Source organism: Lissotriton helveticus, chromosome 11 (genome assembly GCF_964261635.1).
Source record: "Lissotriton helveticus chromosome 11, aLisHel1.1, whole genome shotgun sequence".
In the NCBI taxonomy this organism is placed as follows: Eukaryota; Metazoa; Chordata; class Amphibia; order Caudata; family Salamandridae; genus Lissotriton; species Lissotriton helveticus.
In genome coordinates this window covers 205,297,877-205,321,717 of record NC_136072.1, presented here as the reverse complement: position 1 = coordinate 205,321,717, position 23,841 = coordinate 205,297,877, and the positions used below count along the sequence as shown (strand labels likewise).

Genomic DNA, 23,841 nt, shown 5'->3' with positions numbered 1-23,841 from the left:
GTTGGCTGCTCATGGGTTTTGCCATGGGGTCAACCAGAGGCGCCACGCCTGGCTCCGTCTTACGTCCCTGAAACCGGACGCACAGCAGAGGGTGGCCAACCTGCCGTTCTCCGGCAAGTCTCTTTTTGGACAGCATGCGGACGACGAGATGGCCCGCATGAAGGCGGAGGCCGAGACGCTCACGGCGGTGGGCCTCGAGAAGCCTAAGGAGACGAAGAAGCCGTACCGCTCATTCCAACGGCGGTCCGGTGGACAAGGCCGTGGACGCGGCCAGGCTTCGGGACATTCGCAACAGCAACAACAGTTCCGTAAGCCGTTCCAGAAACGCCAGAGGGGCAGGGGAGGCCAGCAGTCGGCTCCAACGCCCAAGGGCCAGGCTGGGTCTAGGCCCTAGGAACTTACTTCCCCCGGATCCGTTACCCACTCCGGTAGGGGGAAGCATCCAATTTTTTCCGGCAGAGTGGAGAAAAATTACTCAGGACAAGTGGGTGCTGAATATTGTTTGCAATGGATACAGTCTTCGGTTCACCAGCCCGCCTCCATCGATTCCTCCAGTCAGCTCGCGGTTTCAGCTGCTCGAGCTCCAGGTGGAGGCCGATACCCTGTTAAGGAAAAGGGCGATAGAAGACGTGCCTCTGTCCCAGAGGGGAAGAGGCCTGTACTCCCGGTTCTTCCTGGTTCGCAAGAAGGACAAGAACGAGTTCAGGCCCATTCTGGACTTGCGACAGGCAAACAAGTGGATTCGCAGGGAAAGGTTTCGCATGCTGTCGTTGCATCAGATTTATCCTCAGTTGCAACAAGGGGACTGGCTCTGTGCCATAGACCTCCAGGATGCATACTTCCATGTGCCCATTGCGCGCAAACACAGGAAGTTCCTGCGGTTCCAAGTCGGCACCAATCATTATCAATACACAGTACTCCCATTCGGACTGAAGTCTGCGCCGAGAACATTCTCGAAGTGCATGGCGGTGGTGGCGGCGCACCTGCGGAAGACCAAGGTGTTTGTCTACCCGTACCTGGACGATTGGTTGATCAAGGCATCCTCCTTCTCGGAAGCGCGAGCACACTTCCAGAAGACGTGCGTTCTCTTGGACAAGCTGGGGTTGCACATCAACATGGCCAAGTCGGTCCCGACTCCGGTCCAATGCATACAGTACTTGGGAGCCTCCATCGATACGCTGTCAGCAAGCGTGTCTCCTTCGGAAGAGCGACGATTATCTCTCCTTCGGAAGGCTCAGGCTCTTATGTCGACTCCATCTACAACAGTGAGGACGGTGTCTTCTCTACTGGGTTCGATGGCCTCTTGTATCTTCCTGACGCCGCACGCACGACTGCACATGAGACCGCTGCAGGAGTGCTTGGAGGACCAGTGGGATCAGAGGACAGGATCCTGGGACGACAGGATACGACTGTCTCTGCATGCTCTTCCGTCTCTGAAGTGGTGGTGTTCAGCGGAGAATCTCCTCAGAGGGGTTCCTTTTCACAAGGACATTCCCACGCAGACTGTCGTGACGGATGCTTCTCTCCTGGGATGGGGAGCGCACTCCGGGACTCTACAGATTCAGGGAACGTGGTCACCAGTGGAGGCCACGTATCACATCAACTTCCTGGAACTCAGAGCTGTTCACTTGGCGCTGAAGGCCTTTCTTCCGTCCTTCCAGACCAGCCCCCTGCTTGTGCAAACGGACAACACTACCACGATGTACTACCTCAACAAGCAGGGGGGCTCGAGATCCCGCACTCTGTCACAGGAGGCGCAGGCGATCTGGCACTGGCTCCTGGCCAGAGGACTGACGATCACGGCTACCCATCTGCCAGGTGTGCAGAATGTTCAGGCGGACGAACTCAGCAGACTCATTCAGGAAAACCACGAATGGGTCATAAACGACGAAGTACTGGGAGAAGTCTTCGCAAGGTGGGGAACTCCAGACGTAGATCTGTTCGCCACCGCCGAAAACAGCAAATGCCGAGACTTCGCCTCCAGGTACTACCAGCCGGGGTCGCTGGGGAATGCGCTATGGATCAGCTGGTCGAACAGCTTTCTGTACGCTTTTCCACCCATTCCCCTGATTCCGGCTGTACTCATCAAGCTGGCCCGGTCCAGGGCTCGGATGATTCTCATTGCCCCGGAGTGGCCCAGGCAGTGGTGGTTCACGGACCTGCTTCACCGATCTCTCCTTCCTCACATTCGGTTGCCGTGCAGGCCGGACCTTCTCACGAAGTTCGGGGGGCGGATGTTACACCCCAGCCTCTCGTCTTTGAGTTTGGCGGCATGGCTCCTGAGATAGTGCAGTATGGACATCTGAATCTGCCCGAAGATTGCATGGACATACTGAAGGAGTCTAAGAGACCTTCCACTAGGACTTCATATGCTTACAAGTGGAAGAGGTTTTGTATCTGGTGCCAGTCTAGGAACCGTGACCCTACAACCTGCAAGGAAGAGGTCATCCTTCCTTACCTTTTGCATTTGGCGCAGTCTGGCCTTAATGTCCATTCCATTAGGGTTCATCTTGCTGCATTGACTGCCTACAGGAAATGCCCTTCACAGACTTCTTTTTTCCAGATCCCTGTGATCAAAAACTTTCTGGAAGGATTGAAGAAGGTGTTCCCTCCTGTCAGGCTTCCCTCGCCTTCCTGGGAATTGAATGTGGTGCTGTCCAGATTGATGAAGGAGCCTTTTGAACCCGTTCACAAGGCTTCGTTGCAGCACCTGTCCTGGAAGGCGGCGTTCCTCGTGGCCATTACATCGGCCCGCAGGGTGAGTGAAATTCAGGCGTTGTGTTGTACTGAACCTTATACTGTATTTCATGCTGCTAAGGTTGTGATGCGTACTCACCCTAAATTTCTTCCCAAGGTTATTTCTGATTTTCATGTCAACCAGACCATAACTTTACCTACGTTTTTTCAGAATCCTTCCTCTCCGGCGGAACGTTCTTTGCATTCCCTGGATGTTAGGAGGGTGTTGAAATTTTATCTGGATAAGACCAAAGATATTTGTAGGTCAGACCAATTGTTTGTCAATTATGGGTCAGTCAGGACGGGTCTTGCTACCTCTAAGCAGTCCATTTCTAGGTGGATTGTGTCCTGCATTCAATTGTGTTACCAAAAAGCTAATAAGACCTTAGGAGGTAAGCCTAAGGCTCATTCCACCAGGGGCAAAGCTGCCACGACAGCCTTGCTCCGTAATGTGCCGATTGCAGAAATCTGCAAGGCCGCCACTTGGAAGTCGGTTCATACCTTTGCTAAGCATTACTGCCTGGACTCTGATGCCAGGGCAGACGCTCAGGTTGGGCAGGCTTCGCTGCGGAACTTGTTCGCACAGTAGTGGCATCATGTTTTTTCTCCACCGCCGCTTTGGTGTGGGGATGGGCTTGCCATTCTATTCACTAGATTATGACTATACACAGAGATCCCCTACTACAGAAGGAGTAGTTTCTGTTCTGTAACTCCAGTTCTGTAGTAGGGGTATCTCTGTTATAGTCATAAGCGCCCGCCCTCCTCCCCGGTGGAGAATTGTTCATGTAATTAATGCTACAGGTCTGGCGTTTTACGCCTTCAAAAAGAACTGAAGTCAGTGGGACCTGCTATGCATTCTGGGATACTGGGAGAAGGTTCTAGAAGGTTTCCTTAAAGGCACAGTATCCTGTTTAAGCCACATAATGGCAGCCTATGGGGCTTGTCTGTCCAGGCCTTCCTCTCTATCATTTCTGAGGGGTTTTGCAGTAAAAGCAAGGGAAATCTGGACAGGCTTTGCTGTTTGTGGATTTTTGGTGGAATTTCTAGTTGAAGTACTGGACAGTGTAGCCTGTGGATATAGGCTGCATTATTTGTCTTTAAATTTTCTCTTAAGTGTCTTTGCAGTTCTGCAATTTTTTGACAACTTAAGAGATTAGTATTTGATTGCCGGGGTCCACGCACATGGGCGGGACTATTCACTAGATTATGACTATAACAGAGATACCCCTACTACAGAACTGGAGTTACAGAACAGAAACTACTCCTTACAGCCATCTTGCACTGCTTTGCTTTTTGGATTTTTGAAAAATCTCGGGTTCGATCCCGAGTTTCGGCAGAACCTTTATGATGAGTAAGAAATCACCCAGTTTTGCTCAAAAACGTGCAAAGAAAAGGTGGATTTAACAACTTTAATATTTTATAATTGGCTTTAATCTGGCCCCGCAAGTGATGATAGAAGCTTGTAGCCAGTACAGTGGTGTGCATCTTCCATTGTGCAAATTTCCACGGCACACATTTCGATTGTGTCCGTCCTTTTCGTGTTTCCTTCTGGCGTGGGTTTCATTGCACGAGCGGACATTGCGCACGCATATGATTTGTGATAGGCAAATCCTACAAGTGCGATAAGAGAATCCGGGCAGGTTCTGGGTGAGCTTGCATTGTATGTTTGAGCTTGTGAAGGGGGCAGCATGGACGTTTCCGGTTCAAGGAATAGAATGGACACTTTGATAGTGCATTGCACATTCTCGTGCACAACACGCAAGCACCTCTAGGATTCTTCGTTATCTGGCCACCAGATTTTACTGGAACCTTCTTTCTCATCAGAGAAAAAGAAAGGTTCATGCCGGCGAGTTTAAAAAATAAATAAATAAATACATAAAAAAAAGGTATTTTTAAAAGGGCAGCGCTCCCAACAAGGCGAAATGAAATAAATAAAAGCACCTACGGGCACACGGACAGGGGGGGGGGGGGGACGGCGTACGGACAGGGGGGGGGCGGGAACGGGCACAGGACAGCGAGGGGGGGGGGAACGGCGCACGGACAGGGGGGGGCGGGAACGGGCACAGGACAAAATGCATAAACTTACAAAGTGAGCTAGGAGCTCCGGCCCCAGGTGAAACCTAAAAAGCAGTCCCAGACGTGGTGGTCTGTTGAGCCCAGCAGGCCACCATCCGTGGTAGGGCTGGCATTGCCAATGGGCTCACAAATTGCGAGAGGCTCATTAATATTAATGAGCCTCGCAATTTACAAGCCCATTGGGAATCGCAAATCAGTGTAATAACAACTACTGTACATTTCAATTAGCGCCTCACAATAAGTCGCAAATTGCGAGGCGCAAAATGAAAGGGTCGTACATCTGGCCCAGGATCTATTAACTGATCTAGTGTTGGTAGACCGCCGCAACCATCGCTTGCTGCAGTGGTGGAACCCTCAAAACTTAGCAAAAGGACAGCCTTTCATAGACCCGATTCCACAGACACATCGTTAACCGGTTGGGGTGCCCATCTTCAACATTACAGAGTCCAGGGGCTGCGGTCGGACAAACACAAACGTCTCCACATCAAGTACCTGGAACTTCTAGCAGTGTTCCTGGCACTCAGCTTTTCTCACCCAACTTGTAGGCAAGACTGTCTTAGTTTGCACTGACAACATGACAGCAATGTACTACCTACAGAAACGGGGAGGGACTCACTCTCTCCAGCTGTCGTGCCTTGCACAAAGCATTTGGTATTGGGCGATTCACCAGAAAATCTATCTCCTAGCAGAACACCTCCCAGGAGAAGACCATCAGATTGCAGACCTGCTCAGCAGACACAGGCAGCAAGTCCACGAGTGAGAACTTCATCCCCAAGTTCTTCTTCCCTACGTTAAAAAATGAGGATTCCACAGATAGATCTGTTTGCCACAGTGCACAACGCAAAATGCCCAAAATCTGCATCCAGATTCCCACACCCTGCATCCAAAGACAATGCCTATGGACGATTTGGTCAGGGATATTTGCTTACGATTTTCCGCCTCTCCTGCTAATTCCATTACTAGTTCAGAAGCTCAGACAAATGTCCCTCACTGATCTTATTTGCCTCCACATGTTCTCGTCAACCTTGGTACTCTCAATCCTAAAACTATCAGTGGTTCCACATCAAAAGCTACATCTCACACCTTGTCTCCTCACTCAGAGCTATGGAGAATCTCAGAGATCTCAACCTAGCGATTTGGCTCCTGAAGTCATAGAGGTTGGTTATTTACAACTACAACCAGACTGTATGAATATTCTCAAGTAAGCTAGAAAGTCTACTACTAGAGCATGTTATGCAGCAAATGTAAACATTTTGTTGCCTTTTGTAACAACCACAATATCAATCATCTTGATGCTTTTATGCAGAACATCCTTTGTTATCGGTTGCATTTACAGCAATGTGGATTAACTTACACATCCATTTGTTTACACCTGGGAGTCTTAGCTGCATACTTGAAAAATAGACCACACCTATCTCTCTTCAGAGCACCAGTGATTAAAGCCTTCATGGAAGGATTAAAAAGGGTTATACCGCCAAGTATTCACCCTGCTCCAGAGTGGAATTTAAACATAGTCCTTACAAGGCTAATGGGCCCGCCTTTTGAACCAATGCACAAATGTCCGTTACAATTCCTATCATAGAAAGTTGCTTTCCTTCTAACGATAACCTCACTAAGGAGAGTTGAGGAACTTCAGGCATTAACTATACAAGAGCCTTTCTTTCAACTTCACAACGATAGAGTGGTACTACAACTAATCCTAAATTTCTCCTTGAATGAGTTTCTGCTTAGTGGCAATTCTTGTGCGAAATCAAATTAAAATAATATAACATTAGCATTTTCATTATGTATTGAACCATCCTAATTCTTCTATAGAATTTATGTGCTGCAAAGATAATAGAAGCAGATAAAAGTAATTAGCAAAATAAGCACATTGAACAAAATTAATAGTTCCACCATCTTTCTAAAATAATGTACATATGTAAGCATATAAAAACTGTATATAGCGTTTTCCTACTTTGCTTTTCTGTGTGTCTGTTGGTCTCTGTGTGTCTGTCTCCCATTCCCTGTAGGGAAAGTATGTAGGTCCCCGTTGTAGAAGAGTCGGTCAAGAGGGAGCACATTGCATTGAATAATTTCTTGGTATGCACTTTTTATTAGTATTACAGGAAATCACAGTGATTGATTGTCTTTGTTATATTCTTCTTTCCCACAGGGTCTTCCACTTCATTCCCTTAGGTGGGCCGCGGTCGTCTCTTGGACAGAAGGTAAAGACTCAGGTAAGTGTTTTTGCTTTATGGTTTAATCAAGGGAGGATGTGAGGGATAAATAATTGCTATGCATATATGTGAAGGTAGGGGGTTGGATCAACCAAAAGAAGAAGAGTAGCAGATGATTTCTGCTCTTGTCTTTCTTTTCTGTCTCACTTATTTCCTTTTTCCTGGTTCCCTTTCAACCCTCAGCCTCCCCTCCCGTCCCTCTTTGACTCAGCCCCTTTTCAAAAGCCTGTAGATGCCCACGCACCTGTAAGAGCCACGTCCCTCCGGGGCCGTGGCGTGGTGACTCTGCGTCCTTCAGTGAGGTCTGGTCTCCATCTGTTTCGGCTTTCCCTCCTCCGCCAGGTTCGGGTGTTCCACTCGCCGACAAGCTGTTACCTCCCCTGGGCTCCGGTTTTCTCTCTTGGAAGGCTGTTAGGTCTTCTCCGTCTTTCCGGTCTTCCCCCGCTGGTTTCTCCGCCTCGCGTTCCCGTGCTGTGTGTAGCTGGACCAACTACTGACCAACCTGACGCGCTCTCCACCTCACCATCTTGAAGCGTGTATCCTCTGATGTCCGTCCTCGGCTCTGGCTTAAAGGGGCTGCCTGCCAATTCCCCTCTCTCCACTTCTTGATGACAGCAAAGAGGACAACTGTTAAAAGGGGACTGTGAATATAGGAGGGGAGAAATATATGAAGGGATGGCATGGCACTCCTTATCCTCTATCCCATCGTCTACCACAGGGGCTACCTGACACACCTCACCCCCAGATGTTTCCCTTTCGTCGAAATGAGGGATGCATAAAAGAAAGTCAGTATTGCTTTTATCAGACCCTTTTCTATGACAGATCTCAAATGAGTAGTCAATGCCATCTCGTCGAATGGTGAAGAGGTGTGGTGCAGCGGCCAGGGCAGCTGACTTCGGAGCACAGGGTTCACAGATCAATCCCGGGCTCTGGCGGTAGCTCAGCTCAGCACCATGTGACTCTTGGCAATAGCTGACTTAATTTCCACGACTCCCCCCATCACCTTGAGACTCGTAAGGGTGAGTAGTTTGCACTTTACAAATAGTTTTATTTTTATTTTTATTTACAGTAGGGTTGCAAAGCCAACAAGCACTTGCAATGCAATAGGTCTCGCATTAGGTAAGTTTGACCTATTTGTATTTTAAATGACACATTTTTTATTTATGTGTTGGCTTTGAAAATAGCGAAATTAATAGCTTTGTCATTTACAATGCCAATAGTTATAACTTTCGCAAATGTGACACCTATAGCATTTGTAATGCAATATATGTTGTATTTACGCGACTTAGATGTATTGATATTACAAATAACAATGCCTTTTAAATTTTTTAAATAATGAATACTTAAATAAAAGTTATTGTAATTTATAACGGCAGTAACTTAAACGTTTGAAAATAACTTGTGAATATTATGTTCAGTGCATTTTATTGTGACACAAATTCAAGAACAGAAATGAAATATTAACATATTTTTGTGACATTTGTAATAAAGCTTGAAACATTGATAGAACATATTTGAACCAGTTGCTGTTGAATGGTTGCACAGATTGAACCTGTAGTGGCGCTGAGAGATGTTGTGGTGGCGACGAGTGATGCTGTGGCGTTCAGTGATGCTGTGGTAGCGCATAGTAATGTTGTGGTGCCCCTGAGTGATGCTGTGGTGGTGCTGAGTGATGCTGTGGTGATGTGATAGATAGATAGAGTGAGTGCGATAGATAGAGTGAGGGGGATAGATAGATAGAGGGAGGACGATAGATAGAGGGAGGGCGATAGATGGAGGCAGGGCGATAGAGGGAGGGCAATAGAGGGATGGCGATAGATAGAGTGAGGGCGCTAGATAGATAGAGTGAGGGCGATAGATAGATAGAGTGAGGGCGCTAGATAGATAGAGTGAGGGCGCTAGATAGATAGAGTGAGGGCGCTAGATAGATAGAGTGAGGGCGCTAGATAGATAGAGTGAGGGCGCTAGATAGATAGAGTGAGGGCGCTAGATAGATAGAGTGAGGGCGCTAGATAGATAGAGTGAGGGCGCTAGATAGATAGAGTGAGGGCGCTAGATAGATAGAGTGAGGGCGATAGATAGATAGAGTGAGGGCGATAGATAGATAGAGTGAGGGCGATAGATAGATAGAGTGAGGGCGATAGATAGATAGAGTGAGGGCGATAGATAGATAGAGTGAGGGCGATAGATAGATAGAGTGATGGCGATAGATAGTGAGTGTGATAGATAGACAGAGTGATAGATAGACAGAGTGATAGATAGACAGAGTGATAGATTGAGTGAGGGCAATAGATAGATAGATAGATAGAGAGAGGGCGTTAGAGTAAGGGCGATCCTTCTAACAGGTAGCAGTGACACCACAATCTGCGTGTCGTCTGCGTAAGATGTTAACCCAAACCCATGAGAACGAATGACTGGCGCCAGGGTGGAAACATAAACATTAAACAGGGTGGGACTCGGGGACGAGACCTGGGGCACCCCGCATGGGAGCACGAAAGGTTTTGACTCTAACTCCCCCAGAGCCACCACCTGACTCCTGTTGGAGAGGAAAGCCTTCAATATCTTATAAGCTTTCCCCTGTATCCAGCAGGCCAACAACGGTCCACCAAAATTGCATGGTGGACCGTATCAAAGGCTGCTGACAGGTCCAACAGGATCAGGGCGGCTTTGCCTCCTACGTCCAGCACTTTCCTGATGTCTTCAGTTGATTTAATTAAGGCAGATTCCGTGCTGTGCCCAGCTCTGAATCCATGCTGCGATGGATCCAGGGCCTGCACAGCTCCTACGAATGCACTGAGCTGACTGTTCATGATACCCTCTATTAACTTGGCTGGTAAAGGTAGCCTGGCAATGGGGCGATAGTTGTTTGGGTCCGAGATATCCAAATTGGATTTCTTAAGAAGGGGTAGGATTGAGGACTGTTTCCAACAGGATGGGAATTCGTCGGTCTCCAGCATGATGTTAAACAGTTTGGTTAGTGTGGTGGCTATGGGGGCCGCCGCTAGTTTTGCGATAGCAGCCGGGCAAGGGTCACGAGGAGAGCCAGATTTAATGCTCAACAGCCTTTTCCTTAATTCCTCCTCGCTTACTGGGGAGAAGCTCAAGAGCCTGCCCTCCCGTGTATTAACCCCAGCAACATCCTCGCTTAACTGGGACGGGTACAGGGACCAACCCTCTTGTATGTTAATCGTCTCGGTCTCCTGACTGGCCCCTGGCAAGTTGGCCCTGACATGACCGTCCAGCGAGTTAAAGATTGTCTCCACCTTATTTAGAAAGAACTTTGCTAAGCCCTCGCATAGTTCCCGACTGGGGGACGTGGTATCAGGCTTGGGGGCTGCCAAACTCAAGACTGCCTGGAAAAGCTCCTTTGGCGAATTCTTGGCCTCCTTGATACATCTAGTGAAATAGGTTCGTTTAGCCTTCCCTATCGAATCTTTGTAGAGTGCCAATCCTGATTTAAGTCTCTTTTTATCGGCCTCATAATAGTTTTTCCGCCAGACCCGTTCTAATTTCTTGCAGACGATCTTATGTTCCCTAATCTCCTCAGTGAACCACGGGGCCGAAGGACACACGCGCGTGGGGTAGCGGCATTTGGGTGGTGCTAATCGCATGCAAGCATGGGCTACCCAGTTGGTGTAATTCTGATAGATACATCTGCCGTGTGGATTCCTCACCTTGTGAATACCCCCTGCGTCAGCAACATTCGGAAATTCTTTTTTTCGTAGCCTCGCGCCGACGTGGACTCCTGACGTCATAGAGACACGACCTCGCTCGCGACTCCGCTGACGTCACCGACGCCTATAATAGGCCCACGCCGGCGTGATGACATCAGTTCCCTTTTTTCCGCGTTGTCGACGCTAACGGTTATCGGGAATCTCTGTAGCCAACGGATACTTTGTTGTCTATATTATTAACATTTTCTGCGTCTCTGTATCCTGTCTCTTCGACAATGTCTTCGAAAAAGACCGGCTTCAAGCCCTGCAGAGAATGCGGCAAAATGATGTCCATTACCGACCCACACAGCGACTGCATCTGGTGCTTGAGCTCGGACCATGATGTAGAGGACTGCTCTTCGTGTAAGAAGATGAACCCGAAGGCCCTGAGGGACAGAGAGGCGAAGCTCCTGATGGCTAAGATGAAAGCTGGAAAGGGAAAATCGTCGAAGTCTCGTTCTCGAAGGGCGAGGTCGAAGTCGAGATCGAGGTCCAGGTCTGGATCTCGAGGAAGGTCGTCTTCGAAGTCGGCTTCGGATCATGTTTCAAAAAAGAGGAAACATAAGAAGAGGAGACATGAGTCCCGACGTCGTTCTGGTAAGGAGTCGGGATCGAGGTCGAGGTCACCGAAGGTACGTTCGAAGGTGGTGACCGTTGATGTTTCGGATCCAGAACCTGAAGGTGAGGCCTCCCCTTCTGAGTCACGGGCGCCGTCTCCGACTCCGAATCCTGCTCCGAGTCCATCTCCGGCGCCGTCCCCGGTCCGAGATGAGGAGGAGCCTCATGAGGATGAGGGTCCCGAGCCCTTAGGTGAGCCGAATCCGAACGCTCCTCGGGACAGGCCTGAAGGTTTTCAGCCACCATTTCCTGCCCCAGGCCAGGACCCTTCTGCGTTTCTCAACGCGATGTATGAAGTCTTTTCGAGGTCGTGGTACCCCTCTGGTGCACCTTCGGGTCCCATGGGTCCTTTGGCTTTTAGCTTAGGAGTCCCTCACTCCTACCCTCCGGCTCCGTTTATGCCTTACATGCCGGCTCCGACGCCGCCGTGGCATTTTCCGGCTCCACCGAAGCCGTCGACGCCAGTTCCGGCTTCGCCTGCTCCGGGTCGGCCTAGAACACATCCCTCTGAACCTGCGGATTCGATCCCGACGTCGATTCCGAATCCGTCGGAGCCGAAGGTGGATCCGAGGGCAAAACGGGTCAAGATGAGATCCAGAAGAGAGGCTCAACGCCTTCTGGAGGAAAGGAGGTTTTTGGATTCACAATCTGACCTTGAAGAAGGTGAATTGGATGAAGGTACTTTTGAGGATTTGGCAGAAGCAGGAAGCCTGGATTTCTCTCCAGAGTGGGAGTTACCATCAGGTTCTAGCACTCCTTCTAAGGACGTTCAACCCTATCATTTGGTTATGAGGAAGGCTGCCAGTCTCCTTAAGTTGACTTTGCCTACAGCAGAATTCAAATCTAATATTCTGACTGAAGTACTCCATTCTCCGAGTTCAGTGGTGGAACCTCTTCTTCCTTTCAATGATGCTCTGACAGAGCCCATTCTAGAGGTGTGGAAAAAACCTTTGTCGGCTCCAGCTGTCTCTAAAAGTGTAGCCAGAAGATACAGGGTTGCCCCTGATGATCCTGCCTTTTTAACCTCTCACCCTTCACCGGAGAGTTTGGTCATTCAGGCTGCATGCTCCAAGAAGAACGTTAGTGCTTTCCCTCAGGTTCCTTTTGAGAAGGAGGCAAAGAAGCAGGATCAGGTAGCAAAGAAGTCCTTCTCCTCTGCCAGTATGGCATTGAAGTAATCAAATGCCACTTGCTTGATGGGTAGATATTTACACGCTCTGATGGACTCTTTACATGTTCTTGTTCCAAAAATTCCTGATGACAGCAGGAAGGATTTTGAGGAAGTCATCTCTGACGCTCAGGCAGCGGCTCGCCAGGTCATTCAGAGCGGTTTGGATACTGTAGACTCTGTGGCGCGCTTCTGATAGATACATCTGCCGTGTGGATTCCTCACCTTGTGAATATCCCCTTGCGTCAGCAACATTCGGAAATTCTTTTGTAGCTTCGCGCCGACGTGGATCCGGACGTCACAGAGGCACGGCATCGCACGCGACCTCGCTGACGTCACCGGCGCCTATAACAGGCCCACGCCGGCGTGATGACATCAGTTCCCTTTTTTCCGCATCGTCGACGCTAACGGTTTTCAGGGATCGTGTAGTAGCTTCCAGTAACTTTGTTACTATTTCTTCGTTATTGTGTCTTTCTTACATTTTCTTCGAGATGTCGTCGAAGAAGACGGGATTTAAAGCCTGCGGTGAATGTGGCAAGACCATGTCAATCACCGACCCCCACGAATGCTGTGTATGGTGTTTGAGCTCGGACCACGATGTCGAGGACTGTTCCTGCTGTAAGAAGATGACTCCAAAAGCCTTAAGAGAGAGGGAGACAAAGCTCCTTATGGCGAAACTCAAGAGCAAAAAAACTAAGAAGTCGTCAAAATCTCGATCTCGTCGGTCGAGGTCGAGGTCGAGGTTCGAGGTCACACTCGGAGTCATCGTCAGCACACGCTTCGAAGTCTTCGAAGAAGAAACACAGAAGGAAGTCCCATGAGTCGCGTCATCACTCTGGGAAGGACTCTAGCTCGAAACCAAAGTCCCAGATCAAGCTCGTGTGTAAAGAAGTGGAGGTTTCGGAGTCGGAACATGAAGAGGCTGTGCATCCAGTTTCACCCGAGCCTCAGGAACAGGTCCAATCTCCGATTCCATCAAATCCTTCTGGTCAGGAGGATGAAGGTGAGGAGCAGGGGGATGGTGGAGCCGAAGTTCCGGCACCCGATGGTTCATCGACTCCGGCTCCGGCGCCCGAAGAAGAGGTCGACGTCGTATCGACTCCGCCTCCCCGGGAACATCCGAGAGGTCCGTATCCTGAGTTTCCGACTCCTGGTCAGGATCCTTCTCAGTTCCTGAACGCCATGTATGGTGTATATTCAAGGGCAATGTTCCCGTCTGGTGCACCTGTTGGTCCCACGGGTCCTATGGCCTTTAACCTAGGGGTTCCGCAGGCTTATGCCCCTGCACCCTTCATGCCCTTTATGCCGGCTCTACCGCCGCATTGGCATTTTCCGACACCACCGGTGTCGTCGACGCCGAAGCGCACGACGCCGGCTCCATCGACGCCGATCCCATCGACGCCGATCCCATCGACGCCGATACCCATGACTCCGAGGCAGGATTCTGTCCGACCTCGTGTCGAGAAGCCTCGTCCGACGTCGGGCTCGACGCCGGCAGCGACCCCGTCGGAGTCGATTCCGAATCCTTTAACTTCGATTGTGAAAGAAAGGTCTCGGAGAAATGCCCAGAGACTTTTAGAAGAGGAAAAGTATGGGTATTCTGACACTGAGGAAGGAGAATTACAGGATTCTGAGGATCCCTTTGATGAGTTAGGTGAAGCCAGTGGTCTTGAACTGTCACCTGAATGGGAGTTGGCTTCTGTATCGAATGCTCCATCTAAGGATGTGGTGCCTTACCACACTGTGATTAAGAAGGCAGCGAGTTTACTAAATATAACTCTGCCTACAGCTGATTATAAACCCAATATTTTAACTGAGGTACTTCATTCACCCTCATCTGTGATCGAGCCTATGTTACCATTCAACGAGGCGTTGTCTGAACCTGTCTATGAGGTCTGGAAGAAACCCTTGACTGCTCCAGCGGTTTCTAGATCGGTAGCAAGAAGATATAGAGCTGCACCGGATGACCCTGCATTTTTAACAACGCATCCTCTTCCTGAGAGTTTGGTAGTGCAGGCTGCCTGTTCTAAAAAATCTGCTGGGGCATTTCCACAGGTTCCTGGAGACAAGGAATCCAGGAAACAGGACCAAAATGCTAAAAAGGTTTTTTCATCAGCCAGCATGGCATTGAAGTCAACCAATGCTACGTGTTTGATGGGGAGATATATCCATGCGTTGATGGACTCTGTCAAACAACTCATTCCAAAGGTTCCTGAGGATGACAGGAAGGATTTTCAAGAAGTAATCTCGGACACCCAAGCGGCTGCGAGACAGGTCATCCAGAGTGGTTTGGACACTGCAGACTCGGTGGCAAGAGTCATGGGTTCCTCTGTGGCTACTAGGAGAGCTGCTTGGCTCAAATCTTCGGAGTTTTCTGCTGATGTCCAGTCTGCTTTAATGGACTTACCCTTTGATGGTTCAGGTCTGTTTGGAAAGAAGGCTGATACTGCCTTGGAACGTTTTAAGGACAGTAGGGCCACTGCAAAATCTTTAGGCCTTCAATCCAGAGGTACTACCGGAAGACGTTTCAGAGGATTTGGCCGATCTTCCTTTCGATCTTACAGATCATTCCAGCAGCAGCAGCCTCAGCAGCAGCAGCAGAACACGCTGTACAAGTCGTACAGAGGCAGACAAAGACCCCGTCCTAGAGGTCGTCAAGCTTCCTCCTCCTCCTCCTCCTCTCCTTCCCAACCCCCGGCCAACGCAGCAAAGCAGCCCTAGATCCGCCATTCCGGATCATGTGGGCCCAGTAGGGGGTCGGCTTACTCATTTTCTACAAGATTGAGAATTTATAACATCGGATCTTTGGGTTCTCAATCTTGTGGAGAATGGGTATGCTCTTCCTTTCCAGGAATTCCCTCCCAATTACCCTCCTTGCCAGGGTTATTGTTCAGAAGACCACCTGCTTCTCTTGCAGGAAGAAGTCCTGGCATTATTTCGAAAGGGTGCAATAGAGGTGGTTCCAGAGCAGGAAAGGGGTCAGGGGTGCTACTCCCGGTATTTCCTGATCCCCAAGAAAGATGGCAGACTTCGGCCAATCCTGGACCTCAGGATTTTGAACCTTTACCTGAAGCAGGAAAAGTTCAAAATGCTCACTCTTGCACAGGTTCTTCAGGCGCTGTTGGAAGAGGACTGGATGGTGTCGATCGACTTGCAAGATGCGTATTTTCATATTCCCATCTTGAAGTCTCACAGAAAGTATCTCCGTTTCACGGTTGGGTCACAGCATTACCAGTTTGTGGTCCTTCCGTTTGGCCTTACTACTGCACCTCGAGTCTTCACCAAGGTGATGGCAGTGGTGGCAGCTCATCTCAGGAGAGCGGGGATTCATGTATTTCCGTATCTAGACGACTGGCTGATCAAAGCGGAGTCGCCAGAGAAGGTGCTCCATCATCTGCAAGAGACAACTCAGTTGTTGCACAGGTTGGGTTTTTCGATAAATGTACCCAAGTCTCACCTGGTGCCCTCACAGCGCAACCTGTTCATAGGTGCGGTACTGGACACAACCGTATGTCGTGCATTCCCTCCCCCTCAAAGAATTCGCGACATACGGGAGATGATTCCTTTATTTTACAATGGAGCGGTCGTTCCAGTCCTGAAGGTCCTTCGCCTACTCGGTCTGATGGCTTCATGCATTCTGTTGGTCAACCATGCACGCTGGCACATGAGGGCACTCCAGTGGTGCCTCCGCAGGCAGTGGTATCAGCACAACGGAGATCTCGGGGAGTCAGTGAGGATCTCCAGGGAAGCTGCAGCGGATCTGTCTTGGTGGAGCGTGGAAGGCAATCTGTCACAAGGAAAGCCTTTTCAACTTCCTCCAGCGGTGGCCACAGTGATAACGGATGCATCCACTCTCGACCGCGATGTGGTACATCAACAAGCAGGGAGGAGTGGGGTCGCAGTGTCTCTGCAGAGAGGCTCTGCGTCTCTGGTCCTGGGTTCAGGACCATCAGATTTGTCTAATGGCAAATCATCTGGCCGGAGTTCTGAACGTTCGTGCAGACAGTCTCAGTCGGCAGTTCTCTGCCGATCACGAGTGGAGGCTTCACCCGGAGGTGGTTCACGACATCTTTCAGATGTGGGGGACTCCTCGGGTGGACCTGTTCGCCACTCACGAGAATGCGCACTGCCTGTCGTTCTGCAGTCTCCAGTATCCGATGCAAGGAGCCTTGGGGGACGCGTTTCAGTTGAGTTGGAGAGGTCAACTCCTTTACGCGTTTCCCCCCATACCCTTGATTCCTCGGGTTCTGAGGAAGATTCGCCAAGACCGGGCCCAAGTCATATTGGTCGCTCCGGATTGGCCAAGAAGGGTGTGGTATACAGATCTACTCCACCTCTCCTCTCACCCGCCGCTCCGTCTCCCTCTCAGGGCAGACCTCCTCTCTCTGATGGAGGGGCAGGTTCTACACCCCCACCTCCAGACATTGCACCTTCATGCCTGGAGATTGAGCGGGGCAACCTGAATTCCTTTTCCCTCCCGCCTGACGTTGTGGATGTCATCTTGTCAGCCAGGCGTGACTCCACTAAGTCCATCTATTCTTATAGATGGTCGAAATTTGTCACGTGGTGTGGGGAAAGGTCTGTTGATCCTTTGAGGGCCCATTTGTCTAATGTTCTCCAATTTGCTCTTTCTTTGGCACGGCAGGGTCTGGCGGTTGCCACGGTAAAGGGTTACCTGTCGGCGCTGTCGGCTTTTCTCTGCTTGCCTGACCAGCCTTCTCTTTTTAAGTCTCCTGTGGTCTTAAGGTTTTTGAAGGGTCTTACTAATATGTTCCCTCCTTCACCTTTCATTGTGCCTCAGTGGGATTTGAATCTTGTATTGACCTTTTTGATGGGTGCTCCCTTTGAGCCTCTCCACAAATGTCCCATGAGGCTTCTTACCCTTAAGACAGTCTTCCTGGTTGCAATAACCTCGGCAAGGAGGGTTAGTGAGCTTCAAGCTCTTAGTTCCAAGCCCCCATTCCTGACCATTCATGTTGATAGGATGGTTCTTAGGACCAGGGCTGCTTTTCTGCCTAAGGTGGTAACTCCCTTCCATCTAGGACAGTCCATTACCCTTCCTACCTTCTATCCTCCCCCTCACCCTTCCAAGGAGGAGGAGAGACTGCACCGTCTGGACCCTAAGAGGGCGGTGTCCTTTTACTTGGACAGATCCAAGGACTTTCGCTTGGAAGACCAGCTCTTCGTTGGATTTGCTGGCTGCAAGAAAGGAAGAGCGGTGCATAAAAGAACTTTATCGAGATGGATCGTCCTCTGCATAAAGATCTGCTACTCTTTGGCCGGTAAGGAACCACCAGAGGGTATAAGGGCTCATTCAACTAGAGCTAAGTCTTCAACCTCAGCATTGGCTAGAGGTGTGCCTTTGGAGGATATTTGTAGGGCGGCAACTTGGTCTTCCCTCCACACTTTCGCGAAGCATTACTGCTTGGATTCCGAAGTGAGGAGGGACGGCCACTTTGCGTGCTCTGTCCTTCAGGATTTCCTGGTTTAGAAGAGTGGACACCCTCCTCCGGGAGTGGGGACTGCTGTGGGACTCTATTCACAAGGTGAGGAATCCACACGGCAGATGTATCTATCAGAAGAACAAGTTACTTACCTTCGGTAACGCTTTTTCTGGTAGATACTATATCTGCCTGTGGATTCCTCACTGACCCACCCGCCTCCCCGTTGTCCACTCTTCTATGCCAGAGTTACTGTAATGTAATTTATATATATTTTGTTGTCAAGGAAATGTTTCAGTTGCTTTCCTGCTTTTGCTTAACACTGTGTGTGTTGCCTTGAGTACTGTGTACTGTGTATACTTGCATATTTCTACTGTCATTGGTCCGTCCGTGTGCCTCGATGGCACGGAAAAAAGGGCGGAACTGATGTCATCACGCCGGCGTGGGCCTATTATAGGCGTCGGTGACGTCAGCGGAGTCGCGAGCGAGGTCGTGTCTCTATGACGTCAGGAGTCCACGTCGGCGCGAGGCTACGAAAAAAAGAATTTCCGAATGTTGCTGACGCAGGGGGTGTTCACAAGGTGAGGAATCCACAGGCAGATATAGTATCTACCAGAAAAAGTGTTACCGAAGGTAAGTAACTTGTTCTTTACAGCCGCTTGGTCCACATCTAATGGAGAGAGATACCATAGAAGATCCCTCAATCTTATTCCACTCCCTGCAGGTCCTAGCCGGTTGCCTGCCTCAATATAACGGGAGTAGCAGTGGAGATGTTAAAACAAATGGCGGCATGATCTGACCAGGAAACCGGGCAGATTGAGGTGATTTCAATGTCCGGATGATTGGAGAAAACACCGTCGAGGGTATGCCCGGCCTTGTGCGTGGGGCCCACCACCAACTGTTTCAACTCAACACCATCCATCATCTCCAGAAGCTCCAGTGTGTCAGGGTCTGAGCTGTTATCTAAATGAAAGTTGAAATCCCCTAAGACAGTGAAGGTTTTTGCACATATGGCTTCCTCTAGCATACTGCCTAATGCCGCTAGGAATGGGGTCTTAGTCCCAGGCGGCCTATAAAGTAAACAGCCCCTCAGGGCTTGGTGATTGGACAGGATGAAATTAAATGCCAAGGTTTCGCCCAGTTCGGCCGCCACTGGCTGAAAGTTCCCTTTAATAGAGCTGTGGTAGAGAATCGCTAGACCGCCGCCTCTCTTACCCTGCCTGTTTTGAACATAACGATAATTAGGAGGGGTGGCCTTGATGATGTCCGGCCCCGAGGCTGCATCTGTCCTGGATTCGGTTATGAAAGCTAATTTAACTTCCTTATCCTGTATCATCTCCGCCAGCTCCAGGCTATGTTTAACTAGGGATCTGGCGTTGAGCAAAAGGCATCTGACATCTGCAGACTCGCTCTCTACCTTCTTGCTAGCTACATTAGCAGTGGACCTGCTCGTGTGCATGTAGATAGTTCGAATTATGCTGTTTCAACTGGGGCATGACCGTGCGAAATCCTGCGTACCCCTGTTGAACTCAAAGCATGCACATCTCGCTGTCCTGCCTCCTCTCCCCAAAGACAACAGCATTTTGCGATCGTACATTACGCGGCGTACCTTAGCTGGGGAACCCCGGCCAGGGGTCCTGGCGCTAGGCGCGTGTCCGGCGCGGACGGGCGCAGACGGGCTTGCCTTAGGCGCCCCTTTGGCGCAATGTCGGCGCGCGTCCGCTGCGCAGTCGCGCCAGTCCGTCTTTTGTAGTGCAGGGGGGGGTGAAAAGACTAGAACGCTCGCCTTGGCCTGCTCAAGGTGGCGGCCGTCCAGGCGAGCGTCTAGTCGCGTTTTCCCTCGTCCCTGACGTAATGCGCTGTGCCCTGGGGATCTTAACACTGCAGGATCTCTAACTCAGCCTGCACCCTCACCCGGTAATTAAAAATTATTCTTTTTGGTATGTTCTAAAAATGATTAAACAATCAACGCAGCCACAACCAAAGGACCTGTGCGAAACTCGCATTTAAAAATGGCAATTAAATAACAATCCGCAACCTAGCTCGCGGCTCACCCCTCAGGAGTGATCAAGCAGTTCGGTCGCGCCGGCCCGTCTTTTGTAATGCAGCCGGGTGAAAAGACTAGAACGCTCGCCTTGGCCCGCTCAAGATGGCGGCCGTCCGGGCGAGCGTCTAGTCGCGTTTTCCCTCGTCCCTGACGTAATGCGCTGTGCCCTGGGGATCTTAACAGTGCAGGATCTCTAACTCAGCCTGCACCCTCACCCGGTAATAAAAAATTATTCTTTTTGGTATTTTCTAAAACTTATTAAACAATCAACGCAGCCACAAGCAAAGGACCTGTGCAAAACTCGCATTTAAAAATGGCAATTAAATAACAATCCGCAACCTAGCTCCCGGCTCACGCCTCAGGAGCGATCAAAGGTGAGTTAAAAGGGTGAGTTAGAATATAAATAAGGACGATTATTCAAAATCAATAATGCTTCAGATAAATGGTCTCTCCAATTCTTTAGGGTACCGTCTGACAATTTACACAATTGGTCCTTTAACAGACCATTCGCCCTCTCAATCAGGTCCGCAGCCTGTGGGTAATAGGGTATGTGAAACACCCATTCAATGTTGTTCTCCGCACAATACTCCTGCACCAACCTCCCTTTGAAGTGTGATGCATTGTCGGACTGCACCTGAAGTGGAGTACCATAGTACAACGTTAACAAATCCACAGAGAGTATTCACTTGAGTAGCTCTTTTACAAGGGAAAGCAACCAAAAGACTGCTGTATGTATCGACAGCAGTAAAACATATTGACAATTCTTACTCCTGGGAAGGGGGCCTATATAGTCCATCTGCCAAATTTGTGCAGGAGATTTGCCTCGATGTAATTGACCTTTCACTATTTGGGGCACCTCTCTGTCGAGAGTGTTGACATATGGGAAAATTAAGTATAACTGTTTTAATCAAATCAAGGGGAATATGAATGCCTATGTCAGCAGCCCACCTGCTAGTGACTCTCTCTCCGAAATGTCCTGCTTTTTGGTGTGCCCACCTCGCCAATCCCGCCAAATCAGAATTTTGTTTGTCCACCATTGCCTCAGAAATTTTAGATTTCTCATCTGTAATATGGTTAAACAGTTTGTTAATAGAATCAATATGTGTATGAGCATCAGTATGAAAGACTGTTCCATTACTTTGAGGAAGCAATTCCCAAATTTCCTACCACAAGTCTTTTCCCCATATTTCTTTCGAGTGAATTTTCCAATTATGAGAATGCCACGTAGCAGTTGACCATTAGCAGTTGACCAAGAATCAGTGAATACATGACATGTTCCTGGCAATTCCTGTTTCAAAACTTGATACACAGCATACAATTCTGCAAATTGACTACTTTTCCCTTCACCGGTGGTACTTAACAGTTTGAGTGACAGGATTGTAGGAAACTGCCTTCCAGTGCCTCTTCTCTCCTATGTACCTTGCTGAACCATCCGTAAACCACACATGTTTTCTATCCTCATGGGACAGGTCATCGAACGGTTTACCCCATCTAACAGGGGATTCCTGCACTACAGGTACGGAGCAATCTCTTTCTGCATCTACCAACGGCGCCAGCGCCACTTGCTCATGTAACATCGCGACACCCTTCGGACCTACGCGAGCCCTGTCTTGTATATACCATTTCCATTTAATCACACTCGCTTCCTGAGCATGACCAATTCTATGAGTTTTCGGTGAACTTAAAACACACTGCATGATAGGAATTTCAGGTCTCAAAACCACGTCGTGTCCTAATGTCAATTGCTCGGTATCCACCAGAGCCAAATAGCATGCAAGTAATTGTTTCTCAAAAGGTGTGTAACGATCCCCAGCATCAGATAACTTTTTAGTCCAAAATCCTAATGGTACTTTTGTTCTACCCTGTTTTTGCCATAAATTCCAATTTGCATATGGACCTTGTACAGACACATTCAAATCCACATCACCATCACGTACAGGCCACAAATCCAAAGCATGCTGAATCGCTTCTTTCGCCAAATCAAACGCATCTTGTTGTTGTTTATTCCATTCAAACACATTCTTTTTGCGGGTAACTTTATACAAAGGGGCCAAAATCTGACTCAAATGAGGGATGTGTTGGCGCCAAAAGCCAAATAGACCGATAAATCTTTGGGCTTCTTTCCTATTCCTAGGAACTGCAAACTCTGCAATTTTCTGTTTCACTTGTGGATCACTTCTCGTTTCCTTTCATGCCACTGAATGCCTAACATTTTTACTCTTTATTTATTTTATTTATTTATTTCAATGGTTTTATATAGCGCTGCTGGACCTTGGAGTATCAGAGCGCTTTACAACAGAGGTAGACAACATAAGATAGGATAACAATAGGTGCAGAATTAGCAACGGGATACAGTATTGCAATACATATTTTACAAGGGGGGAATACAAGGGAGGTAAACTTAACAAAAAGGCGAAACAGTTTAAAAGGCATATAAAGGTGAATTCAGACATGGAAGGGGGGGGATAAGAGAGGAGAGAAGAGTGGACAAGCTCAGTGACAGTATTGTTATATACCCCAATATTTGTAGTGGAGAAATGCTTTGAGTTCTCTTTTGTAAATGGAGTAGGAGGGGTTGCAACGAAGGTCCTTGGGGAGAGAGTTCCACATGGTAGGAGCATTACCAGAGAAAGCACGCAATTGGATTTTTTGACATTTTAGTCTGGGTGGGATCAAGAGAAGGGAGTTGGTGCTTCTCAGGGACCTGGAGCAACCTGTTTTTTTTAGTTTGGTTGCAAGGTAGGAGGGGGTGTTTTGGTGAAGAGCTTTGTGGGTGATACAAGCGGTTTTGTAAGCGGATCTTCCTTCAATTGGGAGCCAGTTGAGATTTTTGAGGACGGGGGATATGTGGTCAAATCTTTTGCAGTCTGAGATAAGTCGTGCAGCTAGATTGAGGACAGATTTAATCGGTGCAAGATGGGTTTTAGGAGTGCCGGCAAGCGTGGCGTTACCATAGTCAATCCTGGAGAGGACAAGCGATTGGACAACGATTTTGAAATCATCGGCTGGAATGAAAGGTTTGATTTTCTTGAGGTTGTGAAGGGTGAAAAGAGCACTTTTGGCTGTTTTTTTTATAAATTTTTATTAAACCTTTGTTATGCAGCATGTAAATACAATTACGGGCCTACAACCAACCTGGCCGGCCTCGAAATCTGTTTGTAGCAATTACGGCTATCAAGAATTACCTCCGTATTCCACCTCACATCATATTGCATACAATACAAAAAGCACTTCAGCTGGACGCGCCCACCGAGGTAAAGGATCAGTGAAGGTTCATTTTAAATTATATAATGAAAAGGAACATATGGCATACAATCAAGCTAAGGGCATACGGTGGGCAATGCACACATCAGGATGTCAGCAGAGCTAGTAACCGTTGTCGACTTGTCGGTGCTACAGTACACATATCGGAATGAAGGAATAAGCAATCACAGTTCGCACCAGTCATCGCCCACCCCTTGAACGCAAGACCACCTTAAGAGAATACCAATATACCAAAACACAGATACGACAAAAGGCGTAATACTTAACCTCCATAATGACCCAAGAGAAAGGGAAAGAATAAGAGGACGAAGAAGGATAAGTGAGTGAAGGAAAAAAAGGACCCATAGAAACTAAAGGGACAAGAAAACAAAAAAGGAAGGACCCCTCCCCCTACCCCCCACCCTGCACCCCTGCAGAGGCTATGGCTTACCCCTCCTAGCAGCGTGCCTGTCGCCCCATAAAGAATACCCAAAATATAGTTACAGGAAGGGGAGAAGAAACCCTTTAGGCTGAAATATCCCAAAGTGTCACTCAAGAGAGAAAAAGAGAGAGGAAGGAA

General features: G+C 48.9%; 1 protein-coding gene across 5 annotated transcripts in view; it reads left to right on the top strand.

Annotated features, from left to right (window-relative positions):
- LOC144792311 (uncharacterized) overlaps nt 1-23,841 on the top strand; it is a 258,509-nt gene that overhangs the window by 114,488 nt on the left and 120,180 nt on the right. For all 5 annotated transcript variants that reach the window (XR_013602534.1, XM_078667261.1, XM_078667259.1 and 2 more), the window contains exon 2: nt 6,968-7,031. The gene's annotated coding sequence lies outside the window, so the exon portion shown is untranslated. The remainder of the gene's footprint in view (nt 1-6,967; nt 7,032-23,841) is intronic.